We start from the raw sequence: 16,237 nt of genomic DNA, 5'->3' as shown, positions 1-16,237 counted from the left end.
ATTCGGCATGACCTTCCTTAAAAAATAGGACATATATAGATCTAGAGTTTGCCCGGAATTCGCCGAAACGGAAATAAAAATTGACATTTCGGCAAAACATAGGCAACTCAAAAGCACAATTTGGCGTCAACTCATGCCACACACACAATTTCCATAAACATATCACACACACATAAACATATTTCCATTTGGCAAAAGCATAAAATTTTAATCACCTCTATCTCGAGATCGAGCACATGGTGATGAGATGATGATGTAGCGAGATCAAAAGTGCACGAAGCTCTTCTTGACAAAGATAGATCTAGTTAGGGGGCAAATAGGTCACTTAACTAAATGCTGCATCTACCTAGCTACCTAATTTGGGAGGAGACAACTTCAACTAGTGGAGGGGGAAGGAAAAAGAGAAAGGAGATGCATTAATGCAGATGGTGTAGTTAGGTAGGAGTAATGAAAAGAGAGAAAGGTAGGTAGAAGAGGGAGAGTAATGGGGGAGAAGTGTTGAGGAAGAAGAAGAGTGAGAGTGGGAGGATGTGGGAGGTAGGGGAAAGGGAAGAGAGGAGGGGGAGGGGAGGAGACGGGTGGGTAAAAGGTGGTGGGTTGGTGTGGATTAGTAGTAGCGCGGGACGTAAAACGCGCTGCTGATAAGAAAGTAGCAGCAGCATGCTTTCGGCAGAAGCGCTACTGCTAACTGGGACAAAAAGTGTGTCCAATTTGAAAATTAGCAGCAGCGACCTCAGAAAAACTGCGCTACTACTAAAGCTTTAGCAGTAGCGCGGCACACGGCACTGCACTGCTGCTAAATGGAGTTTGAGGGGCACTTTCAGTCGATATTTGTAGCAACGCGGGCAACACCAAGCGCGCTACTGCTAAACGCTTGTCAGTAGCGGGTTTTACACACCCGCGCTACTCCTAATTAGCAGCAGCGCTCCTTTTTGAGCCGCGCTGCTGCTAAGATTCTGTGTATATGGTTTTCCCTAGTAGTGCTAGATCGTCAAAATCTAGCCCGTGATAGAACATGAGCCCTCTAACGAAGGGATCAAGACTAAAGCCTAGCCCTCAGAGGAAGTGGGAGATGAATACAACATTCTCATTGGGTTTGGGAGTGGGGATAACCTGCCCTGGAGCGGGTAGCCTGTGAAGAATCTCGGCGGTCACATACCTAGCCTCCCTAAGCTTTTTGATGTCCTCCTCTGTGACAGAGGAGGCCATCCACCGGCCTTGAAGGTTGGTGTCAGTGTCAAAACCGGCGGATCTCGGGTAGGGGGTCCCGAACTGTGCGTATAGGCGGATGGTAACAGGAGACAAGGGACACGATGTTTTTACCCAGGTTCGGGCCCTCTCGATGGAGGTAAAACTCTACTCCTGCTTGATTAATATTGATGATATGGGTAGTACAAGAGTAGATCTACCACGAGATCAAAGAGGCTGAACCCTAGAAGCTAGCCTATGGTATGATTGTTGTTCATCCTACGGACTAAAACCCTCTGGTTTATATAGACACCGGAGAGGGTTAGTGACGGTGTCCTGGACTAGGGGGTACTCAACGCGTCGTCTCCCAATCAGTTGGATTGGGCCGAGGACCCCCATGGCCGTATACTCATGGGCCAGTCCGGACAGCTGCCGCATACAAGGAAGATTCAACAAGACTTGGCGATCAAGACAAGGACTCCTCCCCCACCGGCGTATTCGGCATGGACTCTTGTTATCCTAGGCCTCTGGTGTATTATATAAACCGGGGCCAGGCTAGTCGATAGAGAGACAACAATAACAACAATCATACCATAGGCTAGCTTCTAGGGTTTAGCCTCCTTGATCTCGTGGTAGATCTACTCTTGTAATACCCACATCATTAATATCAATCAAGCAGGACGTAGGGTTTTACCTCCATCAAGAGGGCCCGGACCTGGGTAAAACATCGTGTCCCTTGTTTCCTGTTACCATTGATCCTAAGACGCACTGCTTGGGACCACCTACCCGAGATCCGCCGGTTTTGACACTGATAGTTAGGGTTACACGGAGTCGGTTACAATGGTAGGAGATCTACATATCTGTATCGCCAAGCTTGCCTTCCACGCCAAGGAAAGTCCCATCCGGACACGGGACGAAGTCTTCAATCTTGTATCTTCATAGTCCAGGAGTCCGACCAACGGTGATGGTTCGGCTATCCGGACACACCCTAATCTAGGACTCCCTCAGTAGCTCCTGAACCAGGCTTCAATGACGACGAGTCCGGCGCGCATATTGTCTTCGGCATTGCAAGGCGGGTTACTTCATAGAAGATTTTGAACACAAGGATAGTGTCCGGCTCTGCAAAATAAGTTCCACATACCACCATAGAGAGAATAATCTTTACACAAATTCAATCCGCTGACGAATTCTACGGCGTGACGTCACACCATGGCCAAGCCTTTATTGGAATCGTTTTTACTGTCCCACCTCAGCGTGTTTAGCGAGGCGGTTTCCTTGGCACGTCTTATCAAAGCGGAGATCGTGCCCCCTTATTCCGGGATTCTCATCAATACGGGCGTGGGTAATCCAACCGCGCAATTGATTATGGCGCTTGGGAGATAAGCGAGTTTTACCAGGCTGGTGGGGGACGCATAGCTTCGTCCGTCTGTATAAGGGGATAAGGATCCACCTTTTCACCTACGCCTTCTTCCTCCTTTGCTCATCCATTTCCATGCACTCGAGCTCCAGCGCCCAAGTCTGCACATCCCTCCTCAACCTTCTCCAGCCATGTCCGGAGCGGGAGGCAAGTGGATGGTCTCATTCGTAACGGAGGAACAAGTCAAAAAGTTGAGGAAAGTCGGATACCTGCACAACGACATTGCGCACCGGCTTCCAGACGAGGGGCAACTCGTCCCCACGCCCAGGCCCCATGAGAGGGTGGTGTTCCTTCCCCATTTCCTCTACGGACTGGGCTTCCCACTCCACCCATTTGTCCGGGGGCTCATGTTCTACTACGGCCTGGATTTCCAGGATCTGGCCCTGAATTTCGTCCTTAACATCTCAGCGTTTATCGTTGTGTGCGAGGCCTTCCTCCGCATCAAGCCCCACTTCGGCTTGTGGCTGAAGACCTTCAATGTCAAGCCAAAGGTAGTGGGCGGCCAGCATGCGGAGTGCGGAGGCGCCATGGTGGGCAAGATGCCCAACGTCATATGGCTCGAGGGCTCCTTCGTGGAAACCACCAAAGGGTGGCAATCGGGGTGGTTCTGTATCACCGAGCCGCGTGACCCTGAATGGGCAGTGGCGCTCGAATTCCTATCTGGCATCCCCACACGGCTCACCTCCTGTAAAGAGAAGGGCCTGACATGGGGTGATTTGGAAGAGCTGACCGGACTCCAAACCTGAGTCCAAAACCTTGTGAACAAGAAGATCAAGCTCGTCAACGTAGTCCAGGTCATGCTCATCCGCCGGATCCTCCCGTGCCAACAACGGGCCTTCAACTTGTGGGAGTTTGATCCGGCACAACACCAAACCTTGAGCAGGCTCTTCGACACTATGTACGAAGATGCCTGGAAGGTGTTTTTCAAGGGCGCCGAGGCTCCCGCATCCGCTACCGAAGATCGTGGATTCAGCTCGCAGCGTCAAGCCAGCGAGGTAAGCTATTTTACCCTTTATAGGACACTTGTTTTTCATAGTTTGACTCTATGCGGGATCTAAACTCCCTTACCTTTGACAGGCCTGGCAGAAGAAGTCCGGGCAGGTTAACTGTCCAGCTCCCTTACCAGAAGACCCAGCAGACACCCGATTGATGGGGCTGCTGGCTCCGGCACCTCACGTGGTGCCGGATAAGAAGGCCAAGAAGAAGGCCAAGGGAACCCGAAAGAGTTCCTGGCGTCAGGTGTTATCGGACCCATCATCTGATGACTCCAAGGCGGAGTCCTCCCGCGAAGACGAGGAGGAGCAAAAAGAGGCTTCTCCCCCAGCGGGGGGAGAGAAGAAAAGGAAGGCCTCCCCAACTGGGGAGGCCGGAGGGTCCAAGAAGAGAAGGACCCTTCCTCCGGACTACTCCACCAACGCCGACGATGACGAAGAGGAGTGGCCACCGAGGGCTAAGCCCCTGGCAACATCGTAAGTGTCCGGATACCAGAATAATTCATGGAGTTTTGTTTGTCGCATAGAATCTCCTAACACCGAATACAACCCTGCAGCCGGCCCAAGGCCGGGCTCGACATTTCAACGAGCGGCTCCCTGGCTCCGTCGGACGTGTATAGCACTTCACTTCCGGCCGCCTCCTCTCCTTGCGCTGCTGATGACACCGAGGTGGGTCCCAAAAGGGGCCCAGCCAGGAGGAGGAGGTCCCGGAGGCGCCGCAAGGCAACCTCCCAGACTTTGGGCATAAGGGGGATCAAACCCCAAGGGGTTCTAAGTCCGGCCCTAGGCCGGACTCCGCACCGGAACCTTCAGTGGTTCCGGAGTCCTGCAGGTGGCCCCTTCGTAAGAAGGGCAAGACTGCGATGCCGGTGGCCTCCGTCCAACCGGAGGCACCAGATAGCTTGCTGGAGGCGCTTAACGGTGCCTCCATCGATGAGGAGCACCGCATTATCATGAGTGCGGTGATCCAGAAAGTTCAGTCCGCCAAGAGCGGGCTGACTGAAGCCTGTACCAGCCTTCTAACAGGCTTTGAGGTAAGTTTTTAAGATATGTAAGAATATTACCGCATAGACAGTAGCCCCTGATGCTTAGTTCGGTGTTCGGAAAGAAAACCCAAGCTGAGGATCTAAAAAGATATACAGAGGAGTCTAACATAAATATGTCAATATGGGAATGCAGGCTGTGCTGCTGACCTCTGCCGCACTGACTGCGGAGATCAATGCATTGAAGGAGAGCCTCGAGCGGTCCGAGAACGAGCTCGGCCTTGCCAAGAAGCAGCTCAAGGACAAGGAAGGTAAGTAATACCTTATTAAAGTAATACCTTATAGAAAGGATTTTGGTTGCAAAAAATGACAGGAATAACGTGAGTATTGCAGGTGCCACGAACGAGGTGGCGACCCTGAAGGAAGCGGTGTCCAAGGCTGAAAACAGTGCGGCCGCGGAGCGCACGGAGCGAGAGAAGCAGGAGGCGCGGGTGGCGGAGGTGCGGCAAGAACTCCAGGCTCTCGTGGAAAAACACGAGAGTTTGGAGCGTGACTCGAAGACTCGAGAGTCCGAGCTCGCCTTGGCTCTTGAGAGTGCCAAAGCCGCTAAGGCCGAAGCCCAGAAGGCCCTCCAGGAGATTGAGGCGATAAAAAAGATAGCGGCGGGTAAGGCATCTATATGCAAAGCAAGCATGTAAAAGTGAATTATATGTTACTTACCTGAATCCGGAGCTCTCCAGGAGCGTTCGCAGATCCGCCCCGTAGTGTGTCCGATGCTGCCGTGTTCTACCGAGCCAAGGAGGGGAACTCGACGAAAAAGGTGTTCTGGTCTCAATATGCTGAGGCCGGACATCCGGTGCCCCTGAGCGACCGGCTGAAGCAGCTGTCGAGCTCCACAAGGTGGCCGAACAGGCCATGAAGGGCCTCATAGTTCGGTTGTGGCCTAAAGAAGCCATACCTGGGAGCTACTTCGGTCTGGTGCGGCGGCTGGTGGACGCCTGTCCATGGATTGAAGTCATCAAGCGCTCCGTCTGCTTTGAAGGTGTCCGTCGGGCCCTTGCCCGTGCTAAAGTGCACTGGGGCAAGATGGACGCCGAGAAGATTGTGACGAACGCGCCACCGCCGGGCAAGGAGTATCGCAAGCCCGAGATGTACTATGAGGGCATCCTAAAGGGTGCCCGCCTTATAGCGGGTGAATGCTCCAAAGATGTAATTTTTGAGTAGACTCGCATTTGTTATCCTATACGCTGAAAACTTTGTTCATATGTGCTAAGCAACACTTGTTAATTTAAAATATTACCTTCTGTGCGGCCATTTATCAAATTTGAGAGATGGCGAGTCGTTGGCTTCAGCCCCCATGCCACGAGTGTTGGGGTGTTCGGGATAAACTTGATCGCTCTTGTTCCCATTCTTGGGTCCTTCGAGGGAGGCGTTCAACACGACAAATGAGGCAACCGTACTATAATGCTTGAACACTCTCACTTAGCCATAGAATTCTATAATTTTAAATTTCGGCGAAGCCCCTAGTATTCGGAAGACCGAGTTCGGGGCACTATCCACGCCTTGGCCGGACAATGCCGACTCCTCGCTCTAAGCGGCATGAGTCTTTAGGGACCCGAAAAACCTCTCGAACAGCGACCGGCTCTTTCCCTATCATGACGGTCAGTTTTAGCTTTCTCCACTAAGGTGCTCAACCCAGCTCAAGCGGGGCACAATCGCAGTGGTTCTCCTAGCACTACCTTAGCCTATATAATGGAACATAAGGTACCAAAACATGGGAGCCGGGCAAACCCAACTATTGACCCAAGACATGATTCGGAGCCGATGCATATAATGCTATAAGTTCGGGGTGCCGCACTTGTGAAAGTGTTCGGACTTATCACACCATGTTTTGGGGTATTTAAGCCCCTGGTGTACTGACCGTACCAAGTTGTACGGGTGCAACATGTCATAGATGAACATTTATGGAGAACAAAAGGAATGCAATAATAAGCAGAAGCTATGTATTGTTTATGCAAAAGATACTGCAATGAAAGCAGAACGATACAAATAGTGCAATAAGCAAGGGATGGGACTATTTAACATGTCCCCCTCCAGGGGTAGGCTGCGGGATGGTATGTAAAACAAGTATACTGCTCGTAATAGAGACCACCTGGACACTCGATGTAGCTTTTCTGCTTCCCTGGCTGTTGCATCGTGAGTTCGGCGATTCTACTGCCGGACAGGGCTTCTGGAAAACGGAGTCCTGAGAATAAGAAAAAAATAATGACACAATTGGGAGCCCCTGGTGCGATTGAGCCGCACTCTGGGCATGCCGTGGTCGTGCCCCTCCCCCTATGCCCATGGTATCTCCAGAGCGTAGTTATGTACGCGTGGTACTGGTCTCGCGATTTCGCGAGGGCTGGGGTTGGGGCCGCATTGCTACGTGTGCTCGAAATGTGCTAGGCGGTCTTGTTGTAGGTTACTCCGGGCGCGCTTGACGGTGTCCGGACGTTTAGTAGTCGGACTCGAGAATTGCCTTAAGAGGCTGCTTTGTACTTCCGCTGCAAGGGCCGTCGCATGCTCCTCCGTTCGGAGAGAGAATTCAGTGTGTCCATTAACCGCGATTACTCCTCAAGGGCCTGGCATCTTGAGCTTGAGGTATGCGTAGTGCGGCACCGCATTGAACTTTGCAAATGCGGTTCGTCCAAGCAGTGCGTGATAGCCGCTGCGGAACAGGACTATGTCGAAGATTAATTCCTCGCTTCGGAAGTTATCCGAGGATCCGAAGACCACTTCGAGTGTAACTGAGCCTGTACAGTTGGCCTCTACACCTGGTATGACGCCTTTAAAGGCCGTTTTTGTGGGTTTAATCCTTGAGGGGTCTATGCCCATTTTGCGCACTGTATCCTGGTAAAGCAGGTTCAGGCTGCTGCCGCCATCCATCAGGACTCTAGTGAGGTGAAATCCGTCAATGATTGGGTCAAGAACCAATGTGGCGAATCCGCCGTGGCCGATGCTAGTGGGGTGGTCCCTTCGATCAAAAGTGATCGGGCAGGAGGACCACGGGTTGAACTTTGGAGCGACTGGCTCCATCGCGTATACGTCCCTTAGTGCACGCTTCCGCTCCCTTTTGGGTATGTGGGTTGCGTATATCATGTTAACCGTCCGCACTTGTGGGGGAAAGCCCTTTTGTCCTCTATTGTTTGGCAGTCGGGGCTCCTCCTCGTCATTGCTATGCAGCCCCTTGTCGTTGTTTTCGGCATTTAACTTGCCTGCCTGCTTGAACACCCAACAATCCCTGTAGGTGTGGTTGCCTGGTTTTTCGGGGGTGCCATGTATCTGGCACGAGCGATTGAGTATTCGGTCCAAATTGGACGGGCCCTGAGTATTTCTTTTGAACGGCTTTTTCCGCTGACCGGGTTGAATCCGGCATTGACTGTCGTATCTTCAGCATTATCACCGTTAATGCGGAGCTTGTGCTTGTTGCGACGCGACCTGCCATTGCTGTCCTTGTTATCCAAACTACCAGGGTTTTTGGTCAGGTTGTTACTGCGAGCTAGCCAACTGTCCTCTCCCGCATAGAAGCGGGTCATGAGTGATGTGAGGGCTGCCATGGATTTCGACTTTTCCTATCCTAGGTGCCGGGCAAGCCACTCGTCGAGGATGTTATGTTTGAAGGCTGCAAGGGCCTCAGCATCCGGACAGTCAATGATTTGATTTTTCTTGGTTAAGAACCGTTTCCAGAATTGTCTGGCTGATTCATCTGGCTGCTGAATTATGTGGCTTAGGTCATCAGCGTTTGGTGGTCGCACATATGTGCCATGGAAGTTATGAAGGAATGCAGCTTCCAGGTCTTCCCAACAACCAATTGATTCTGCTGGCAAGCTGTTGAGCCAATGCCGAGCTGGTCCTTTAAGCTTGAGTGGGAGGTATTTGATGGCGTGTAGATCATCACCGCGAGCCATGTGGATGTGAAGGAGATAATCCTCGATCCAAACCACAGGATCTGTTGTGCTGTCGTATGATTCAATGTTTACGGGTTTGAAACCCTCAGGATTTGATGATCCATTACTTCGTTTGTGAAGCATAATGGGTGTGCGGCGCCTCTGTATTGGGCTATATCACAACGCAGCTCCAATGAGCTTTGTCTACTGTGTTCGGCCCGGCCGGAATTGCTGTATCCAGCGTGACAGTTGTCATCACGTGTCGTGGGGCGCCCATGCGATTCATAGATCGATCTTATTTGCCTTGCCTTGTCCTCCAATATGTCTCGCAAGTCTGGCGCATTTCCCCGTGGCTTTGTGATTTTTTAGTGACGCCGGGGTGTAGCTTTAGTGGAGGGCCTAGAGGCCTCTCTGTCGCGGCCACGAGTTGGACGGTCGGCCGCGTCATGCACTGGTGATGTAGGTTTGGTTGCTTCCTCCTCTAATTGGGGTAGCAGCCTGCATTTTGGGTAGCTCTTGGAGGAGCGATCGAGTTTGTACTCTTCGGCTGCAAGGACTTCGGTCCATCTGTCAGCTAGCAAGTCTTGGTCAGCTCTAAGCTGCTGCTGCTTTTTCTTGAGGCTGCTTGCCGTGGCCATAAGCCTGCGCTTGAAACGCTCTTGTTCGATGGGATCCTCGGGCACGACAAATTCATCATCGTCGAGGCTTGCTTCATCTTCGGAGGGAGGCATATAATTATCGTCCTCTACCTCTCTGTCTGCCGCTCTATCATGAGGGCTGGCTTCTCCCTCCTCCTGTGTTGAATCCTGCTGGAGGGGGTTGTCTTCGGCACTGTCCGGGGTATTATTATCTCCCGTGCCAGAATCACCGTTTTTGCTGTGGCGGGATTTAGAGCGGCGCCATTGACGCCGGCGCTTGGGTTGTTTCTTGGAGAGGTCATCCTCCGCTTTTCCATTGCCATTCCCATCTTTTGGGATGTCCACCATGTATATGTCGTATGACGAGGTGGCCGTCTAGTGCCCTGTAGGCGCTGGTTCTTGGTTGTCTCCTGCATCGTCGTCCATACCGTCGATGTCTTCGGAGTCGAAGTCGAGCATGTCGGTTAAATCATCAACAGTGGCTACAAAGTGGGTGGTGGGTGGACGTTGAATTTCTTCGTCGTCCGCATCCCAACCTTCCTGACCATAGTCCGGCCAGGGCTCTCCTGATAAAGAGAGAGACTTTAGTGAATTCAGGATGTCGCCAAAGGGCGAGTGCTGAAAGATGTCCGCGGCAGTGAACTCCATAACCGGCGCCCAATCGGATTTGATTTGCAGGGGCGCGGGAGGTTCAGAGTCCGGAGAGGAGTCCGGCAGCTTGGAGTCATGGGCTTTGCAAAGGACAGGGATGGTGTTTGGCTCAATCGCCGTAGAGATCATAGCCCCCGAGGCGGTGTCCAGCCACTCATCCTCGATCGGCGAAGTCGGCTCCGAGCTAAGGGTCGTAGCGGACGCTGGTGCAGCCTCCAGGGCACTGTTCAGCGACAGAGCTAGATCATACCCATCAAGACAGTGCGGCGCGCTTGGCTGTGGCTCAAATCCGTCGAAGATCAAGTCTCCACGGATGTCAGCCGTGTAGTTCAAACTCCCAAATCTGAACTGATGGCCAAGGGCGTAGCTTTCGATCTGCTCCAGACGGACAAGTGAATTGGCCCGCAGTGCAAAGCCACCGAATACGAAGATCTGTCCGGGGAGAAAAGTCTCACCCTGGACCGTGTCGTTGTTGATGATCGAAGGAGCCATCGGGCCCAAAGGTGAAGACACAGAGGAACTCTCAATGAAAGCACCAATGTCGGTGTCAAAACCGGCGAATCTCGGGTAGGGGGTCCCAAACTGTGCGTCTAGGCGGATGGTAACAGGAGACAAGGGACACGATGTTTTTACCCAGGTTCAGGCCCTCTCGATGGAGGTAAAACCCTACTCCTGCTTGATTAATTTTGATGATATGGGTAGTACAAGAGTAGATCTACCACGAGATCAAAGAGGCTGAACCCTAGAAGCTAGCCTATGGTATGATTGTTGTTCGTCCTACGGACTAAAACCCTCCGGTTTATATAGACATCGAAGAGGGTTAGGGTTACACAGAGTCGGTTACAATGGTAGGAGATCTACATATCCGTATCGCCAAGCTTGCCTTCCACGCCAAGGAAAGTCCCATCCGGACATGGGACGAAGTCTTCAATCTTGTATCTTCATAGTCCAGGAGTCCGGCCAACGGTGATAGTTCGGCTATCCAGACACCCCCTAATCCAGGACTCCCTCAGTTGGGTCCGGACATAGTTCAAGGTTCGGAGCACTTGGACTAAACCTTGGGTGTTGGAACTCGAGGTAGGAGAAGGGAAGGATCTAGCGTGGAAAGAAAAGGACAGGTCTTGGCCTCCTTATAAAGGGGGCGAATATCATGCGTCCGCCACGTGGCCGTTTGGAGCTTGCCTAAAACCGAGGAGTCATACTAACGGCACGGTTGGGTTACCCACACCCGTATTGTTGAGAATCCCGTGATAAGGGGACACGTTCTCTACTTCGACAAGATGTGCCAATAAAACTGCCTCGCAAGCCGTGCAGTAGCAGGTTGAGAAAAATGGTTCGCATAATAACCGGGCCGCAGCATGATGTCACGCTATGAAAAATTGTCAGCAGATTAGATTTGTGAAAGATTGTGCTCCCTATGGTGGTATGTGGAATTTGTTTTGCAGAGCCAGACACGATTCGTGTGTTCAAAATCTAGCTTGGAGTATTCAGAGAAGGAACCCGCCTTGCAATGTCGAAGACAATATGCGCGCCGGACTCATCGTCATTGAAGCCTAGTTCAGGGGCTACTGAGGGAGACCCGGATTAGGGGGTCCTCGGGCAGCCGGACTATATGCTTATGCCGGACTGTTGGATTATGAAGATACAAGATTGAAGACTTCGTCCCGCGTCGGGTGGGACTCTCCTTTGCATGGATGGCAAGCTTGGCGATTCGGATATGTAGATTTCCTTCTCTGTAACCGACTCTGTGTAACCCTAGCCCCCTCCGGTGTCTATATAAACCGGAGGGTTTAGTCCATAGGACAACAACAATCATAATCATATGCTAGCTTCCAGGGTTTAGCCTCTACGATCTCGTGGTAGATCAACTCTTGTAATACTCATATCATCAAGATCAATCAAGCAGGAAGTAGGGTATTACCTCCATAGAGAGGGCCCGAACCTGGGTAATCATTGTGTCCCCCGCCTCCTATTATCATTAGCCTTAGACGCACAGTTCGGGACCCCCTACCCGAGATCCGCCGGTTTTGACACCGACAGCCGTCAATGCAGGATTCAGCGGCTCCAAGTCCGGTCAACGGAAAAAGCCATTTAACAGAAACAATCCGGGCCCGTCCAGTCTGGACCGCATAGTCGATCGCTCATGTCAAATCCACGACACCCCCGATAAACCATCCAACCACACCAACAGAGAATGTTGGGTATTTAAGCAAGCCGGGAAGCTGAACGCCGAAAACAAGGAAAAGGGGACGCACAGTGACGACGACGAGGAGCCCCGGCGACCGAACACAGGGGGACAGAAGAAATTTCCTCCCCAAGAAAAAACGGTAAATATGATATACGCCACCCATATTCCCAAACGGGAGCGGAAGCGCGCACTAAGGGACGTCTACGTGATGGAGCCAGTCGCCCCAAAGTTCAACCCATGGTCTTCCTGTCCGATCAACTTTGATCACAGGGACCATCCGATAAGTACTCGTCTTGGCGGCTCAACCGCACTAGTCCTCGACCCTATCATCGACTGATTCCACCTTACACGATTCCTTATGGATGGTGGCACCAGCCTGAACCTGCTTTATCAGAATATAGTGCGCAAAATGGGCATCGATCCCTCAAGGATCAAACCCATCAAAACCACCTTCAAAGGTGTCATACCTGGTGTAGAGGCATGTTGCACAGGCTCAATCACATTGGAAGTGGTCTTCGGATCCCCGGATAACTTCCGAAGCTAGGAGTTAATCTTTCATATCGTCCCCTTCTGCAGTGGTTATCATGCACTGCTCGAACGAACCGCATTTGCTCGATTTAATGCGGTGCTACGCCTATCTCAAGCTCAAGATGCCCGGACCTCGCGGTGTTATAACAGTCAATGGAAATACAGAGTGCTCCCTCCATACGGAGGAACACACCGTGGCCCTTGTAGTAGAAGTACAGAGCAGCCTCCTTAGGCAAACTCTTAGTTCGGCAATAAAGCCCCTGGATACCATCACGAGAGCCCGGAGCACCCTGCAACAGGATTGTCCGGACCGTCCAGAGCTTGCATAGCAATTTGGCCTCCATCCTAGTCCCAGGCAAACATCTAAATTTGTGCTGCGCGTACATAATTACGCACTTAAAATACCATGGGCATAGACGGAGGCACAATTAGACAGCGGTCCACAATGCGGCTCAACCGCCCCAGGATCCGCATACCTTCACCTTTTTCTTTATTTCAGGTTCTTCGCTTCATGAGGCTCTTACGATAACCTGATCGTCAGACCCATCACTGGACGGATACACCAAGGAATCAAGGAGCTTTGACGTACAAGGGAATCCCCAGGTGGTCTCTGCTAACGATCGTTATACCTGTTTTACATACCCACATGCAGCTCGCTCTTGGTAAGGGCATATCAAATAGCCCTACTTGCTTATCGCACTACTTGTATACATACGCCTTGACATATCATTCAAATAACAATGGAAAACAATTTACAGTGTCAGCTTATTACTTCATTTCTTTTTCCTTGACTATTTATTTATTACAAATTGCACCCGTACATTCTGGTACGTTCAGTTCGCCAGGGGCATTAGTGTACCCCATAACACGGGAAGAAAGTCTGGACACTTTCGACAGTGCGGCACCCCGAACTTATAGCATTATATGCATCAACTCTGAATCATGTCTTGGGTCAATAGTTGGGTTGCCCGGCTCCTGGGCTTGCTACCCTATGTTCCGCTATATCGTCTAGGTTAGTAAAAGGAGAACTACTGCGATCGTGTCCCGGTTCTTCCGGACGAGCACCTCGGTAGAGAAAGCGGAAAACTGACTGTCATGATGCGGCGAGAGTTGATCGCTGTTCAAGAGGTCTCAAATCCTTAAAGATTTTTTCCACTTCATGCGAGGAATCGGTCTTTGTCCGATTTAGACGTGTATATATCGCCCCAAGTTCGGCCTTCCGAATACCAGGGGCTACGCCAAAATTTAAAATTATAGAACGTCTATGGCTAAGTGAGGGTGATAAAGCTGTATAGTCCAATTGCCTTGTTCATTGTGCTAGACAACTCCTTAAAGGACCAAAAACTTGTATAAAGAGTGTTTAGATTTATCCCGAACACCCCATTACTAGTTACATGGGGGCAGAAGCCGACGACTGGCCAACTCTCAGATTTTATAAAACGGCCGCACAGGAGGTAAAATTTTAAATCAACACGCATTCTATTGCACAAATGAACTTGTTTCATATTACAGGATAAAATGAATGTATTCATTAAAAAATTACATCCTTGGCACATTGCTTCGCCACAAGGCGGGAGCCCTTTAGGACACTATCATAATAAGTTTCGGGTCGGCGGTGCTCCTTGCCCTTCGGCGGCCCCTCGGTCATTAGCGCCATGGCGTCCATCTTCACCCAATGCATCTTTGCACGAGCAAAGGCCATCCGCGCACCTTCAATAAAAACTGACCGCTTTATGACTTCAAGTCGGGAGCAAGCACTCACAAGCCGCTTCACGAGACCGAAGTAGCTGCTGGGCATAGGCTCGATTGGCCATAGCCGGACTATGAGGTCCTTCATGGCCAGTTCGGCTACCTTGTGCAGCTCGACCAGTTGCTTCAGCTGGTCGCTCAAGGGCATCGGATGTTCTGTCCCAAGATATTGAGACCAGAATAGCTTCTCCGTTGAGCTCCCTTCTTCGGCTCGGTAGAACTCTATGGCATCTGATATGCTGCGCGACAGATCCGCAAACGCTCCTGGAGAATTCCAAATTCGGGTAAGTAAAAAGAACGTCTCTTTCACATGCTTGCTTTGCATAACAAATGCCTAACCCGCCGCAATCGTTTTTGCCACCTCGATCTACAGGAGGGCCCTTTGGGCTTCGGCTTTGGCGTCTTGTGCGCTCTCGAGGGCCTTGGCAAGCTCAAACTCTTGAGTCTTAGAATCACGCTCCAAGGACTCGTACTTCTGGACGAAATCCTGGAGCTCTTGCTTGACCTCGCTGACGCGGTCCTCTTGCATCTCACGCGCGGTGCGTGATACGTCTCCAATGTATCTATAATTTTTGATTGTTCCATGCTATTATATTACCCCTTTTGGATGTTTATGGGCATTATTTTACATATTTATATCATTTTTGGGACTAACCTACTAACCGGAGGCCCAACCCGTATTGCTGTTTTTTTGCCTATTTCAGTATTTCGAAGAAAAGGAATATCAAACGGAGTTCAAACGGAGTTCAAACGGAATGAAACCTTCGGAGGCGTGATTTTTGGAATGAACATGATCCAGAGGACTTGGAGTGCAAGTCAAGAAGAAGGCAAAGCTTCCATGAGATAGGAGGGCACGCCCCCCCTATAGGGCGCCCCCCTATCTCGTGGGCCCCTCGGACGTCCACCGACGTACTTGTTCCTCCTATATAAGCCTACGTACCCCCAAAAACATCCAGGGAGCACCCGAAACACAATTTCCACCGCCGTAAACTTCTGTATCCGCGATATCTCATCTTGGAGCCTTCGCCGACACTCTGCCGGAGGGGGGAATCGACCATGGAGGGCTTCTACATCAACACCATAGCCCTTCCGATGAGTTGTGAGTAGTTTACCACAGACCTACGGGTCCATAGTTATTAGCTAGATGGCTTCTTCTCTTTTTTTGGATCTCAATACAATGTTCTCCCCCTCTCTTGTGGAGATCTATTTGATGTAATCTCTTTTTGCGGTGTGTTTGTCGAGATCCGATGAATTGTGGGTTCATGATCAAGTTTATCTACTAATAATATTTGAATCTTCTCTGAATTATTTTATGTATAATTGAGTTATCTTTGCAAGTCTCTTTGAATTATCAGTTTGGTTTGGCCACTAGATTGATCTTTCTTGCCATGGGAGAAGTGCTTAGCTTTGGGTTCAATCTTGCGGTGTCCTTACCCAGTGACAGAAAGGGTTACAAGGCACGTATTGTATTCTTGCCATCGAGGATAAAAAGATGGGTTTTATATCATATTGCTTGAGTTTATCCCTCTACATCATGTCATCTTGCTTAATGCGTTGCTCTGTTCTTTGTGAACTTAACACTCTAGATGCAGGCAGGAGTCGGTCGATGCGTGGAGTGATAGTAGAAGATGCAGGCAGGAGTCGGTCTACTTGTTGCGGACGTGATGCCTATATACATGATCATGCCTAGATAATCTCATAATTATTCACTTTTCTATCAATTGCTCGACAGTAGTTTGTTCACCCACCGTAATACTTATGCTATTTTGAGAGAAGCCTCTAGTGAAACCTTTGGCCCTGGGGTCTATCTCTTATCATATTTGCTTCCAATCTACTTTTATTTGCATCTTTACTTTTTGCATCTATATTATAAAATACCAAAAATATATTTATCTTATCATACTATCTCTATCAGATCTCACTTTTGCAAGTGGCCGTGAAGGGATTGACAACCCCTTTATTGCGTTGGTTGCGAGT

The sequence above is a fragment of the Triticum aestivum genome, chromosome 2B, assembly GCF_018294505.1.
Source record: "Triticum aestivum cultivar Chinese Spring chromosome 2B, IWGSC CS RefSeq v2.1, whole genome shotgun sequence".
NCBI classification, from domain to species: Eukaryota; Viridiplantae; Streptophyta; class Magnoliopsida; order Poales; family Poaceae; genus Triticum; species Triticum aestivum.
This window is presented reverse-complemented; position numbering follows the sequence as displayed.